The 15,197-nt window shown below is 50.7% G+C and overlaps 1 protein-coding gene across 1 annotated transcript in view; it reads right to left on the bottom strand.

Annotated features, from left to right (window-relative positions):
• Positions 1–4,527, bottom strand: part of RIMKLB (ribosomal modification protein rimK like family member B) — a 50,132-nt gene extending 45,605 nt beyond the window's left edge. The window contains 2 exon segments of the mRNA XM_069806735.1: positions 2,701–3,218; positions 4,347–4,527. The gene's annotated coding sequence lies outside the window, so the exon portion shown is untranslated.
• Positions 4,528–15,197: the final 10,670 nt, after the last annotated feature.

The following is a 15,197-nucleotide window of genomic DNA, read 5'->3' as shown; positions in this document are numbered from 1 at the left end:
CATCACACACAAATGTATTTCCTCCTGCACTCCTTGAATCTGTAATACACCTTTAGCAGCTGTTCTAACAAAAGCATTCACTGTGCTACTTTTCTACTTTACATCATAGGCAAATGTGTTTTATTGACATAACAGGGAATTCAGCCAATCAGATCAGCTGTCTAGAGAGATCTGGAAATCTTCTCTGAAGACCACTCTTTTTCTGTTGAAGGGGTCTTCTCTTCACAGAGAGCCTTAGAGACCTGCCTCCAGGAATGGGAGATTGGTCTCCATTGTCCTGTCTTCAACACCCAAAAGCATGAGAAAAATGGACTAGTCTCTTTCTCTTTTTCACCATGATGTTATTTTCCCCTAAGCTGAAACAAGAAACCAGTTATTAGGAGACACTAATTCATTTATGCATTATTGATAAATGTGTAACATAAAAGATATCTAGCATGCAAAACAATCGTTCTGTGTCCTTTCTATTCAGAATGAAACTACTCAATGCCTTTGTAGATTAAAAAGGCTATGTTGTTTCTTCCCTATGAGAATGACAAATGGAATCCCAGGTGTTTTGTAGCATTAGGAATCAATGTGATCTAGCTATCTCAGCTGCTCAACTTGTGATCTGATGTTGTAGCAAACTTCCATTGACTACAGCACAATCTGGGAAACAAGTTAGTGGAACAATTATTACCACCGGCCCCTCCCAGAATTGCCCCTGTTTTAGACCTTGGCTGAGACTTTCAGCCTCCGTTACAGCACTGTGCAGCTAACACAACTCCATGGATTTCAGCAGTTAATAGAGAGGTAAAACCTAATCTTAGTTTTAGCATACCTCTAGGCATGTTTAATCCCTACAGCTCAGATAATGATAATAAAAATCTCAGGGAAGTGAGAAAGAAAGAGCAAAGAGACTGACAGCCATGACTGCCATGGGAAACGGAGAACTAGGAAGAATATAGCTCCAAGCATTCACCTCACTATGAACAACACTGCACTTTCACATTTATCATGAATGCATCTCCCTTTATACTTGTTTCCAGAACAGCGTTATTCAAGTTGGAAAAGGTATTTTGCCTTCCTTTTTATTGTAAATTATCTGAGGCTTGAAACTGAATGCACACTTCCAATAAACCAATTGTCTCTACCATTACAGCAGCTTCTAGAATGCCATTTTGGAGGCCACACCTCAAGGCACTGAAGAGCTAAAAACAGTTGGCAGATGCTCGTAAGTCATTTCCTTTAGGAGATACCTCAAGGCAGACGTGAATTATAAAGTCAATCTTAGGTAGCAGACTGGTTAAACAGCTAACGAAGGGTTGTCTGGCATATGACCCAGCATATGATCCGTCATACGCTGTCACGGAAGTCTCTGTCTCCTCTTAACGAGGAGAGACCAGCATTTGAAACATCCCAGAAATATGACTTTCTATGTCATAGGGAGAGCAGGTCTGAAAACAGTTTACAGCTGTTTCAAGTGTAAAGCACAATTAATTTTTTTCCACACAAAGATACCAGAATGTCAATGATCTAAAGAAAACCTTAAGGAAATATGTACGGATGATGAATATAACCCATGGCGATACGTACAGAGATAAAAACTGACACCTTGAACCACTTGTTAAAATTGCTTTAGAAAAATAAATCCAAGATATATCAACTCATTCCTGACACTGCTGCTTCATGGTGATGCTTAAGGACATCCTCAAGAAAAATTCCTCTCTTACCTACCAGAGACTAGTTCCTAAGACTGTCACATAACTGTTTGAGAATCTTTGGAAAGAACACATTTTTAAAAACAGAAGAATCTAAAACATTAAAATATTTATTTAAATGCATTTTATATAATATGTTGAGCAGCTGCAGCGCAATCTGTCCAGTGTTGCTGCATTATCACCCGCCCTCTACACATGCATCATAGAATTTAAAGTCACTGCAGGCAGGTGAACCCCAAGCACACCTCTTTGAAAGCATATCACGGTATTCACCTCTTTTTCCCCGTGAGATTTGTAGACTGCAACAGTCAAAGGATATGGGAATATATTAATCGTTCCCATTCATTCCCAGTACGACCCCCCACCCTCGCAGAGGGGCAACTGCACTCCCTGCGATGGCTTTCATCTGCTTGTCCCCACCTTTGCACCGAGTGATGTTAAAGATGCTACAAGCAATCCTTCCAGGCACAATTGCCTCTAAAAGGCACACATCCAGCCCCCCCCACCACCCTGTCTTTCCTCCTCTGTTCATGCTTGCAAGTAGGCGATAACATTCCTCATTCACACACCCCGGTTCCTGATCTCCAGCGAACAATCCATTCTCTTCCCTCTCGGCGACACTAGCCCGATACTGGTCAGCATCAGCTATGCTGCTACTTCGGTCTCAGTATTTTATTATTTTTTTTTCCTACAACAGGCTCTCAGCTTTTCCGCCCCCCTCCACTCTGCCTGGGTGTGCACGCATGCACGCCCGTGCAAATAAAACACGCGTTTCCTCCCGCATCAGCCGCTTTTCTGAAGAGAGGCTCTTCCACCTCTGCCCGGGGTCCCCCGCAATGTGGCACAATACCCCCCTCTCCCCCCGATCCGTGCCTACACAGCCCGTTCTCCCTCCTCCCTTCCCCCACCCCCTCCCCGTCTCTGTGCATGCCTCTCCCAGCGCCCGGAGTGGGGGAAGGGAAACATGCACTGTCTGAATGAATGGGCTGAAGAGACTTACCACAAATTTGGGGAGGACGCAGTGGAAGACGCAAAAGACACCGAAGATGGGTGCTTCCTTCGGCGTGCCAAGTGCTGCTTCAGTCCTGGCTCCCCTAAGGAGGTCACGTGCCTCGCTGGGTTCCCCTTTTCCTGGATCCTCCACTACCCACCCAAAAAGGGGGGCAAGGAAGTCTGCTGGATGCCTCTCTGCACTGCGCTCCGAAGGAGGGAAGGGTGCTACTGAAGCTCCCAAAGCAAGCAAGGGATGATGATGATGATAACGTTTTCCTGGTCCTACAACGGGCAATGTCTAGCGGATGCCTCGGGGACCAAGGTAGATTTCTGAGGGGGGAAAGGGGGAGTAAATGACTGTTAAAGTTAATTCCCAAATTGTCCTCCCCTACGGGGGAGGAGGGATGGGAAGGAGGAAGAAGAGCACTGGTGAAGAGCTGTAGCTTTCTACGTAAAATAGACTCAATCCTCGTGTCTCTACTTCCTCAGAACTAAACCCCTAAATGACTCTGAAGTCACCAACACCTAGGGAGAAAAAAAGGAGAAACATCCCTATTAGACGTGAACAAACACATAAAGGTATCTCATAAACTAAACCCCAACGTAAGAAAAGGTACCATACAACACAGTAAGTGAAGCCAAAAGCAAAAGATGGGATGAACACAACTAGAGGAAATGTGCAACTTTAAATAATTTACAGAAATATACTACCGCAGAAGCCCATTTTAAGGGCAAAAGAAAACCAGAAGGTTAATCAGTTTGTTCCTTTACTGAAGAATGTGCATTCAATGAAAGATAAATCTGTACCTACACATGAAGAAATTAAGTTTTAAAACCTACGAAAACTATTCCTATTTATTTGTGTGAGCCTTTAAACCCCTCCCCCAGAATAACATTTAGAATTCAGATGAGGAGACCAGAGAAAACTATGCTTCAGGTCAGCAGCATATATTCCTATGCATTAGACCCCGCTCTGCCACAGAAAATAAACAGTCGCTTATAAACGGCGACCAAAAAAAAAAAACCAAACCCCAAAATAGCACGTCTGGAGGATGCTTGCTTAAACCATGGAGTTTAATTAAAGATTAATGGTCGCACACTTCGAAAACGGAGCCCCTGGTAAGATCCTGGGCAGTTAAGTCACCAACGCGCAATTATCTCTTTAAACATCAGAAAACAAAAGAGGAGAAGAAACCTAGTTGGAAAGATCTCGTCGCAAGACTCAACGACAGGCACACGCACACCCCTCCATCACGTGAAAAACTGCCCCCGACCAGCGCGGGCTGCCACATTCAGGCGCACGGGAGCCGTTTTTCACCCCGTTTCGGCGGCTGCTGGCACACACCAACGCGTGTGAGCGGGCACACGGCGTGCAAGCCCGCGGCTGTGTGTGTGTGTGTGCGCGCGCGTACGTGTGTCTGTGCCAGGCGGCAGGCACCCCCCCCCCCCCCCCCAAGCCGCCGCCGCCACCACCGCGGCGCACGAACGCGCTGGGCGAGGCGGCAACGCGGACGCCCGGCACAAGCGGCGCGGAGCCACCGACCGACAACCCCACACCCCCCCCCCCGGCACCACCGCAACCACCGCCTCCCCTCCGCGCACAACGAGCGGCCGCCGCCTCGCCTCCCCTCCCCCGAAGCGGCCGCCACCCACCTGGGCGCCCCGGCTTGGCCGGCCCGCGCGGGCGCGGCGGGAAGGCGCCGGCAGCTCGGAGCGCTGCTGCCCCGCTCGGCGCCCGGGGATGCACAATCACCATGGGCGCAGCGCGGCGGTGGCGGCGACGGCGGCGGGGCGGGACGGCTGAGGGGACGGTCCCAACCCCCCCACCCCCCCGCCTCTCCCCCCACCCCGGGCACGGCGGACCCCACCCCCGGGCTCGCACCCGCTCAGCCCGACATCTCACCCGCCCCGGGCACCGCCGAGCCCGAGCCTGAGGGGATCTGCGGGGGCCCGCGCGCCCCCCCCCCCCCACACCCCACCCTCCCTCCCTCCGGCACCGGGCCTAGGAAGGGAAGCCGCGGGGCGAATGAAGGCTCGGGGGAGACTCGCCCCTTCCTCCCCGCCGGCGGCGGCGGCGGTCGCTCGGCGGCGCGGTCCTAAAGGGGAGCGGGCGACGCGACGCGACGCGGCGCGGCGCAGCGCTCCGCTCGCCCCTTCCCCCTCCTCGGCGTCCCTCCTCCCCGCGGCTGGGGCGAGGAGGCCGGCTGTTCCCTGCACCGAGACCCCCGCCCCCCGCGGCCGCCGCTCCAGCCACAGCGCGGGCGCCGCCGCCGCCTCCCGCGCTCGCTCCCGCCGCCTGACTGAAGCGGCGACGGCGCTAACGGCCGAGCGGGGCTGGCACCCGCGGGGGGGAGGGGGCGGCGAGGCGGGGCGCCCGGCTCCGGGGGTGGGGGCGGCGGCGCGTTCCCGCCTGGCGGCGCGTTCCCGCCTGGCGGCCCGGCCCGGCCCGACCGAACCGCACGAAACCGAACCGCTGCCCGGGGCCCGCCGGACCCCCGGGGCGCCAGACGCGGGCTGAGGCCTCCTGCCCGCTCCTTGCCCTCCTCCACCAGCCCCAGCCGGGGGTTTGGTCAAGCCCCCCTCAGCCCGGGCCCGAGGCGAGAGACGCCTCAAATGGCAGCGGCCCGGGCCCGGCGTGCCCGCCCGGCTTCACCCGCAGCCCACCGGCCCGGGTGACGGGCTACAGGGCGGCACGGGTAGCTGGCAGCTGCACCGTCAAGTGGGACGTCAAGACGTATGACGCCTGTCGGTGCTCGTCGTTGGTGCTCGCCGTTGCTGCTGCTGGTAACGTGGCGCGCAAAGCCAGAACCTTCGTCCTTCGTGCGACAGGTAAAGGTGTGACGTCTCCCGCGCACGACCTGCCGTGCGCTGTCGTGCATCCGACACACCTGGTGCGCAGCTGGGGCTGCCCCATCCCACGCTGCTATCGTTTCTCTGAAATGAAAGTGTTGGCAACAGAGAAATATGACACATCCATATGATGCATCCCCTGCATTAACCAACACACCTTGTTTACCGGTTTCTGTGGTGCACCTACTCGGTTTCCCCTGTGGCATGCCCTTTTCATTCACTATATCGCATTAGCTCTCCATTCCATATTGTCCTCCGTGCATTTCTCCTTCACCAACCTTCATAGAAGCTAGATGCAGCACACACAGTCTGTGCCCCAGGGGAACAACGTGTATGTTCCTCAACAACCTGTGTCCCACCGACGGCTTTGCAAATACGGGACATACCCACTTGACCATGTCCGATACCCCCCAAACACCCGTCCTGTCACAAATGTAACCCTTCAACCTGCTTTCTTCTGCCTCTTAAGCATGTGGTGGTTCCATCTTAATTCTCCCACCTGAACAACAGACACTTTACATCCCCCTTGCCTCCCCAGTGTTAGCTCATCTACGTGTGACACGTCCAGAGCCATCTCAGACAGGCTCTAAAACCTGCAGTTGCAGGATAAAGATGTGCCACCCAAACATTTCATGCGGCACCCCCAATATTTTTAACTGGCACGACAGGACTGGTTTCCACGGTAGTAACCCATGTCTTCTTACAAGAGAGAAAGCCCTAAAATCTGCTGCAATGTTTATTCATTCATACTGCAGAACGATGTACCGTAGCATCATATGCTCCACCTTCTGCAAAATTATAGCTGACAGCTAAAATACTTGTAACGCAAACGTCACTGAGCGTTTCTAAGACCAACTTTACTGAAGGGTCTGCAAACATCGGGGTCCTACTCCCCAAACCTCAGGTGTGATTCAGTCAGCTCTCCTGAAAACTGTTTGCCTCATGAGGCAAGGCTACCTCACAGATGATGCCAGCGGCCAAAATCCCCGTTCACCCAGACATCATCTGATGTTCTCCTGCCTGCTCGGGTTGCTCGCCAAGTCTTCTGACTTCTCATGGCTGCAAGCCAGAGACCGCTTCTGGATTCCAGGTTGCCATCCACCCAACTCTATACAACAGTATAAGGAAAACTACACTATCGCTCGCTCAAATGCCAATGGGAATTACAACCTGAGAGCAGGAGGCAAGTCCCAGCAGGGCAGATAAATAAATCAATCAATCAATCACACCAAAATGCTGGACAGTATTTTTTGTTACTATGACAGTGACAAAGTAATACCTTCTTCAACAGAATGACCAGGTTCTAAGCCTTCCGGAATAGACTTCCCACCTGCATCAAGTTCACACTTCCAAAAGTTGTCATTTCAGGTTGTGAGGTGCCCAGGTTTGTTTACACAGGGAATTTACTAACAGAAAGCTCCTGTGGTATCACTGCTCTGCTGTGGATGTGGGCAACCACTGCACATCATCTAGCATGCACACGTGTTTCAGAGTAAGAATTCTTCTGGATTCATGTATGCTGTTTTTAGGATAGTATAAAGCAAAGAGGAAAGAAAATGTCCACGTTGGGATTTATATAGCTATAACTACAGTGATATATAGTAATAGCAGATTTTTCTTCCTTTATATTTCCATAAGCAGACAAACTGCAAGGCAGGTGCCTCTACCTCCCGAACATGGTTAGCAGTTTATGGGAAGAAGAGAACTGCACAGCTGGGAAATTCGGTAATGTAGATTTTTGGCCATACAAATACACGTGGGGTTATAAGACATCTGAGAGGAAGTCATTCTACAAGTACAGCAAAGAGACTTAGCATGGTGATGGTAAGACATCTGATCTGTATCTCAAACCGTTTGGGATATTTCAGTGGGGTCTTACGATTATCAGTAACAGTTTATTCCACCAGCTACCATTTGCTTTCCCAGCTCTCTCGCATGCAAAGCATAGACTTGCATCCCTTTTACTACTGTTTGTTGAGCTGCTGGAGTTGCAGTATGTTGAACCTCGGCACAAACAAAGTTTGAGTATTGAAGTGAGAGTAATGATGGGAGTCAGTTGAAAGAGCAGGTTGGATAACCCGTGTCTCTAGAACAATCTCCCCACCATCTAGAAACTTAAGTCAGTTTGAAGAGAGTCCTGAAAGTCTTTTGCTATTTCTTAGAAAGGTGGAGTAGGAGAAAGTGTCCATTTGTTGCTCAGGACATGCCCACTGCTGCAGAAGCTTTGGAGTTCCTTTTAAAGAGCTGTCACTGCAGCTGAGTTGGATGTAGATGTTAGACTTCCCTAGAATTAGGCAAGACTTTTTTTTCCTTTTTCTGTTCTTTTTTGCCAGTGAAGGTGAGGTCTCTCCTGTCATCTAGAAATCTATTCTCAGGACAAAGTTCTCACTATTTGATAGCTCAAGGAGAATATCAGCTATTGCCCTCGGTGTCAATGCTCCAGAGTACCTACCCTTTAGGAAAGAAATGCAATCGTAGTATCAGCAGAGAATGGACACCTCTGAACACTAGAAACATTCCTGGCACCTTTCTTTTGAGATTTTTTCCCATGCACTCTGAAATGCATCATGTAAGGACTGGTCCAAGGCCTTAATGTATGCAAAATCTGATTTCACGGTTGATTCCATGAAACGTCTTTTGTCACCAAGTTTGCTAAAAACGCAAACCAGCCGTTTAGTCCTGAAGCCAAAGCCTGCAGGACATCATTCCATTATTCACATCAGGAAGTTTCATATACTGTCTCTGGCTGGGTGTATGAGCTCATGATGGAAAAATGGTGGAAAGTCCAGTCTGCAAATGGTGCTAAGCCTAATCGTTTTTCCCAGTTTGCCGGTGTGCTGCCTGTGACTGCAGTAGCTACTCATTTGGTCAGCTAAGTCTCATAGCGATGTTTCTGCTTCCCACTTGGATGACTGAATAATAAATAAAAAATACAAGGCAAGGTAGATGCCTGTGTTCACACATGAATGCTTGGGTTCACATATGAACACAGATGGTCCCGTGGAGGGAAACAATTTCTGGATTGTGTTTCAACGAGAAAATGGCCATATCATTCTTGTTTCACACTATGTAAAATGAGGACTATGCAAAATGGTGCAAAATCATCTCTAATTTCGTACAACCCCCATTTCTCATTGGTTCTGACCGATGTTACACTAATTCCTGTTCTGAATAACCCACCCTGAGATAGCAGAACATGAAGTTACTGCCAACACAAAGGACTCCCAGCTAAGGGGGTCTGCGGGAAGTTCCAGGTTTCACTGACTCAACCCCAAAAGTATTTCGGCCCAGCACCACGCACATCTCCGATCTCACCGGCCAGCTGCTCCGGGCTCGTCGCTCGGAGACCGTAACGGACTCGTCACCAGATGCCCCCTCTCCAGAACACGGCAACCCGCCCGGCTCCCAGCGCTTCGTCACACCCAACCCGCTCGGAATAAACCCCGTCCGTTGCCCACCCGCCCCATGGATGGGACCACCCCGTACAGCTCCAGGCCCCGCTGGAGCCAGCACCAGCTGGCGAGCTGCTCCGCTGCCCGCGCCCCTTTAGGCGGTCTCCGGCCGGCGGGGCCCGCCCGCTGCTGCCGGTACGGACGGACCGAGGGTCGGCGGAGGGCGGGAAGGCTGGGGGGGGGGCGGGCCGGGCGCAGCCCCAGCCTCGCCCCCGCAGCCGGGGCACCGGCAGCCCCGCACCCGGGCCGGGGGCGCGCATGCGCATCCTCGCCTGGGCGCGGGCGGGCGGCGCTGCGGGCAGCGCGCGCGGCCTTGGCGCTTCAGCCCTGCCTGAGGCGGCGGCCGGCGCCCAGCCGGCTGGAACCGGCGGCGGCAGCAGCGAGGTCTCTGCAGGCCGTGCTGCCCGCCGCAGCCGGGGACCCGGGGTGGGGGGAGAGGAGCTGGAGGGGGTGCTGCTGGTTTAGGTGGGTTCTAGGGGGCCTGCACCCCCACCTCGGGGTGGGGAGCCGTCCTGCTGCGGAGGTGCGGGCAGTGGGTAACGTCTGGGGGGGGGCAGGACCGTCTGCTTCCCATACCGGGCGGAGGGAAGGGAGCGAGCGGGATGCTAGGGCGGAAAATAATCCTGTCGGTGTAAATACCGGGATAAAATAGAAGAGAGGTGTGTGCCGGTGGTGGAGTAGAAGGAGTGGGAACTCCCTTGTTCCCGGCATTTGAAACGGGACCGCAAAGGCTCAGGGCACAATCCTGTCAGGAGGAGGGGGCTCGCAGGGCCATTGCAGGGCTTTTCCTGCCAGACAGCAAGCGTTCGGGGACGTAGGGAGGAGGGCACGCATCTCATTGACTAGGTAACTTTGGAGAAGGTCAGAGGCTTCTGCTGTCCTTATTCTGGGCACCGTTTGAGAACCGAGGGACACAAAGAAGCTCAGGCGCGCAGAGTTACACACAGAAACAAAGGGGTGGATGAATAGCAGCTGGCAGGCTTCAAAGGCTGGGGGGTAACCGGCAGCTCCCGGTTACAGAAGATGGGAGTGCATTTCTCCCAGCTAAGTTGCAGTCACGCTGCAGGGAAACGGGGAATGGTACTGAGGAGCTGGAGAAAAGGGAAAATGTGCTTTTGATGGAAACTAATTTGGAAGGAAAATGCTTCCTTCTCGCTGTATCTCCCTTCTGCCTCTCCTTTTTGTCTGCCTGGCCCCTTCTCCAGCAGTTTTTCTCGCTCTGCATTGTTCCTTTACCATCTTGAGAAAGTTCCTTTCTCTTTTCTGTCTGCCTGCTTTTGTTTCATGTTCCTGTCCCTCTTTTTGACTCCTGTTCTGCCCTTTTTATCTGTCTCTTTCTCCATTGTCTTTTGATGAATGCTGTTGCAGTGATGACTTAGGATTTCAGTGCCTGTTGGGAAGGATCTGATGCAACTGCAGGGTGGTTATACCTTGTAGGCACTTTGCTGCATTAAGATTGATAAACATCTGCCCTGCGAGCTGCAGAGCTGCAGACAGCAGGTTAAATGTCCCTGAGTTTCTCCCCGTCATGCAGCTGTTTTCCTCCTGTGTCCGGCAATTCTCTGCCCAGAGCTGATGAGAGGATGTTGCAGGGAATCTGGTTTGGTGGTTTTTTTAAGACTTCTCTCATTCATGGGGAGCAGTTTCTTCATCTAACTCTGATGCTTCTTCTTGCCACTAGCAAGCGTGGTTCTACACTCGGCGCCTGCTTGCCTGCCTTAAACCGATGGAGGAGATTAAGGGGCGGGCACCTGCACCTCAGATTCGTGTCTCCCCTGGCAAGGTCCGGCACCACTGTGGGAGCAGTGTTCAGGGTGGCTCCCTGCGGTGCGAGGGGACCCTTCCCCTTCCCTCCTCCTCCAGCTGCGGCCAGGTGCTAAGGGAGGAGGGGGATGGAGGTGCCTTGCAGGGAGGCCAGAACTAGGTCAGTGTAGCTGGAAACTGCAGCTGGTGCAGTGCGATGGCGGGGGGGGCTGATTGCATGGCTGCCAGCACCACCACCCCCAGCTCCCCATCCTCCCCCAGCCCCTCACCCCCTGCACCCACCACCGAGCCCCTTCCCCGCCACTCTGCCCTGCCTGCCCTGGGCTGCGGGTGTGCAGAGTGATGTGGTGGCATGGCATTTGGCCATCGGGGAAGTAAGCCTGGGGGTGGGCAGGAGGAGGGAGGTCCGCAAGAGGGGAGAGGGAGGGGAAGGGAGGATGGAAGGTAATGCTGAAAGGTGGATTGAGAGAAGGATGTTAATAATGGAGAAAGGAGGCTGGATGGAAACGGAAAAATGGAGAAAAATCTGGACAATGAATAAGGAACAGATGGAAAATATATATTAAAAAAAAAAAGGAAGAAGAGAAGCATGAAGGGCACCAAACAATGACAACTGATGTTTCAGCACTTGTAATTGCTGCAGTGGGGAGGAGGTCATCTGCATTCCTCACAGCGCCCAGGCAAAAGGACGCATCCCCCTTGCCAAAATCCACAAGGCAATAAAGCTTCTGCAACCGGGCGCTGCCAACATGCTTACCATCACCAGCAGCTTCAGCGGTACAGATGTACCTCGCTACTGTCCAAAGGTCACTGTTATCACCCTTCGGAGTGCAATGAAAGCACATTTCAATACGGTTTGCAGTGTGCCTTGTTTGACCTTTTGGAGTGTTTCTACATCTCCGACGTTGCCTCCTCTGTTACAGCTCCAAGGAAATTCAGATTGCCAGAGTCGTGTTCTTTTGTCGTTGCCGTACAACCGAAGCCTTACTTCCTCTCGCTCTGACTTTCTCTCCTTCCTCCCTTTCCCCATTGCTTTTTCATTTTCCCCGCCTGTCTCCCCCACTACCCTCTGCCTCCCGCAGACCTGGGCTCCCCAAATCCCCTTGGAACAGCACAGCCCGCAGAAACGCATGCCCTCCCCTTCCCCATTTTCCACTTCCCCCCCCTCCTCATCAGCCCCACTACATCCTTCCTGTCCTGATGCTGCCAGCATGTCTCCTCCCTTCCCCACCCCTCCCTCCCTTCCCCATCCCTCCTTTCCCCATCCCTCCCCCTCTCTCCCCGCAGTGCTCCCAGCCCTCACTGCAGTGCAATCCATCACTCCCAGCCAAGGTCCTCACTCCAGGGGAGGGGGGGAAGCCTGGCTCCCCGTCAGGCTGGGGGGGGGGGGGGGGGGGGGGGGGGGGGCGGCAGGGAGCTCAACTATCTCCTCCTCTGCTAGAAGTGAGAAAAGCTCGCAGAATACAGACCCTTCTGGAATTGAAACCTCCCGCCTGCTTCCAGCTATTTTATTTATTCATTTACTTAGTTAGTCTCTTTGTTTTCAAAGAAAAAAATGTTTCTGCCAACATTCCAGTGAAGGTGACTGAAAGGAAACCAGGGAGACAGAGAGAAAGCTAGAGTCAGGAAAGCTTGTGCAGAGAGAGAAACCGGGAGAAAGAGCACTGGGAGGGGGGAGAAAAGAAAGGAAAAAAAAGACATACACAGAAGACGACAGAAATAGAGGAAGAAATACAGAAATAAAGAGGGAGAGAAAAAATACTAGATGCAGGAAAAAGAAATTGTAGCAAAAAACCCACAAGAATTAAATCGGAGAGAAACCTGAGATGGATGGCATGGCAGGAGAACTCGAGGAGGACACAATACATAGCCAAAGGAGCCTTGCTAAAGAGGCTGGGTTGATATGATGAAATAACATTTAGATATTTTAACAAGCAAACCCAGCGTGCTTTGATTTGAATGCAAATATTCTATACAGCTGCATGCAAATGAAGTTCCAGTGTGTTTTTATTCTCAGAACAATTACAAATGAGGGAATAATGGGTGAATAGTTGAAGTCTTTTTTCATAAAAAGATACATATCAGGGCAGCTGCGTTGATGGACAGAGGCAAGAAATGATTAGAATAATATCAGATGAGTTTTTTCAGCTACCAGTGTTGTTGCCCTTTTACAGGCATCTTGTAAAGGAGTTTTTTATGTTGATGCAGAATGGTCTATGTTTGGTGCTGGTTTCATCTCTAAAACGGAGGTGAACTAAATCAGTGCAGGCCCTTCACATGTATACGTGTATATAGATTTTAATTTACATCACTTGCCTTGGTTTCGGTCTGCCATTGAGTCAGAATAGCAACTATACATGGGGAAGGTCAGAAGAAAATTTAAGTGATCTGGTTAAAGTCAGCTGTACCTACAGGAGAGACAGTGCTCTGTATCAATGCAGTTGCAGTAATGCCCAAAATCTTTGTTTGTTCAAATTCCTCCAATGTCAACTGTAGAATAAAACATAAACAAGTATTTAAAAGATAAGTCAGCCTTTACAGTCCCTGTGAAGGTACAGGAAGTGGAGGGATAAAAACCTGAAAGGTGGTGCTTCCTAATTTTCCCCACAATATAAACTCTTATCAATTTGTCTGCTAACACGTAGCATTGTTTGCATTTCTTCTACTCAGTGCAGTTGCTGTTCTCCTTTCTTACATCCTTTCAGAAGCAGGGTAAGCGCTGTCAGTACTGACACTGAGAAGGATTTCAACAGTTTGTGTATTTTGGATGTGGCCAGTTTAAAAAAAAGGCTTTGACAACAGATCTTTTTCTAAATGTTACAGAACTTAAATAAAGCAAATGGCTTTTAAAGTTGCCACTTTTGCCCCCTTCCCTGATTATATTTAAAAGCTTATAGGCTATCCTATTTTTTAATATAATACTATAGTATAATTTTATAATATAATTTTATAATATAATATTAAAATTATTTTATTTTACTTTATTTTATTTTATGTTATTTTTAATTGCTATTCGTGCTCCCAGTCTCTCTATGTGCACATGAAACATCCTTTCTGCACACCTACCTCCCTCTTATGCCACTTGTAACTGACAGGGCACGTCCCATTCAAGCACTGCAAGCAGTCCCGATTTCATCACATCTTGTAATACCCAGTACTCTCTGTAGCCCCACTACTGGACTCGCAAGGTTGTGTGAGGATCTCGGAGCGATGTACGCCTCAGTGCTGCAACGTTGAACATCAGAGCAGAACTACCAAAATCTGTTCCGCCTTGGCAGACTACTAAAAGACAATAAAACGGTATAAAAGGCTGGACCTCAAGTGAGACAGATACTGTATTGTTTGGAAAGCTGAGCTGTGACTTGATCTCCGCTGGCCCAGCTCTGGTGAACCTCCTTGCGTAGGTGTAAGACACCCTTCGGCTCCCTAGCAGTGACTTCTTTAGCCAGCTCTGGTTACTGTTCCAGTGCACGATTGCCATGCTGCAGTGGGAGGATTAATCCTCCTGACTTTGCTCCAGGGTTTGTGATGTCCAGAAGACATGGGAGAAGGGGAGGAGGAATCCATCATGTCTTTACTGGCATTTAACTCATGGCTGCAGCCTCGTCCGTATGGAAAACTTGCGCCAGTTGAATTAAAGGTGGCGTTTCTATGTGGTCCAAAGAATATATGGACTCACATAACTGGGCTTACAGGAGGGATTTATATATTTGTTAAGCCTAAAGTGTTACCTGTCTCCCTGAGAGAGCAGTTGTGGAAAAAATGCCCTGAGAGAAGCTGTATTTGAGCTTAGCTGCTTGGAGAAAGGGGAATACTAAGGGACGTGTGAAATAGCCAGGAGGAATCGGCCCTGAGACAGTACAAAGGACCGGAAAGGAAGGACATTTGTGATAGTAAGAACTACAGAAAGAGCAGAGAATGAAACCCCAAAGCATGGCAAGGGAAGAAGGAAGGTCCTGGCCACTTCTCACCGTAGCCTTCTTGGCTACATGGCCAAATCACTACCCAAACAGCAAAGAGCTTGCTGGCTGCCTCTTCTTGCGCTCAGTTCTTCACAAATGAACTGATCTGAAGGAGCTGAGCAGGTATTAATTAGAGTCTCATGGACTGCCTTAGGGTATTTTGCGGCCGCAAGACTGCCTGCCCTCTAAACACTGGCTTGTTGATTTGGAAATAACGGGGTGGAGAATTCCTTGTTCTTGTAGATGGGACAACAGAAAGCATGACCATCAGTCAAAAAGAGGTGGATTGCGTCCAGGCTCCTGTACTTTGTAGTGTTTGCACTTCTACAATGGGTTGGATACAAAGTCAGATGTGAACCTCCCAAAACTGGGGACAGATGGATCAGGCCTTGATCTCATGTCCCTTCCCACTGATGACCTCAGCAACACCAGTGCAACAACTGCAAGATAGCATCAGACCTCAGGTATTAGTGGAG

The sequence above is a fragment of the Haliaeetus albicilla genome, chromosome 19 (genome assembly GCF_947461875.1).
Source record: "Haliaeetus albicilla chromosome 19, bHalAlb1.1, whole genome shotgun sequence".
Taxonomy (NCBI): domain Eukaryota; kingdom Metazoa; phylum Chordata; class Aves; order Accipitriformes; family Accipitridae; genus Haliaeetus; species Haliaeetus albicilla.
Note: the sequence above shows the minus strand (reverse complement) of the source record. Positions and strands in the feature narration are given on the sequence as shown.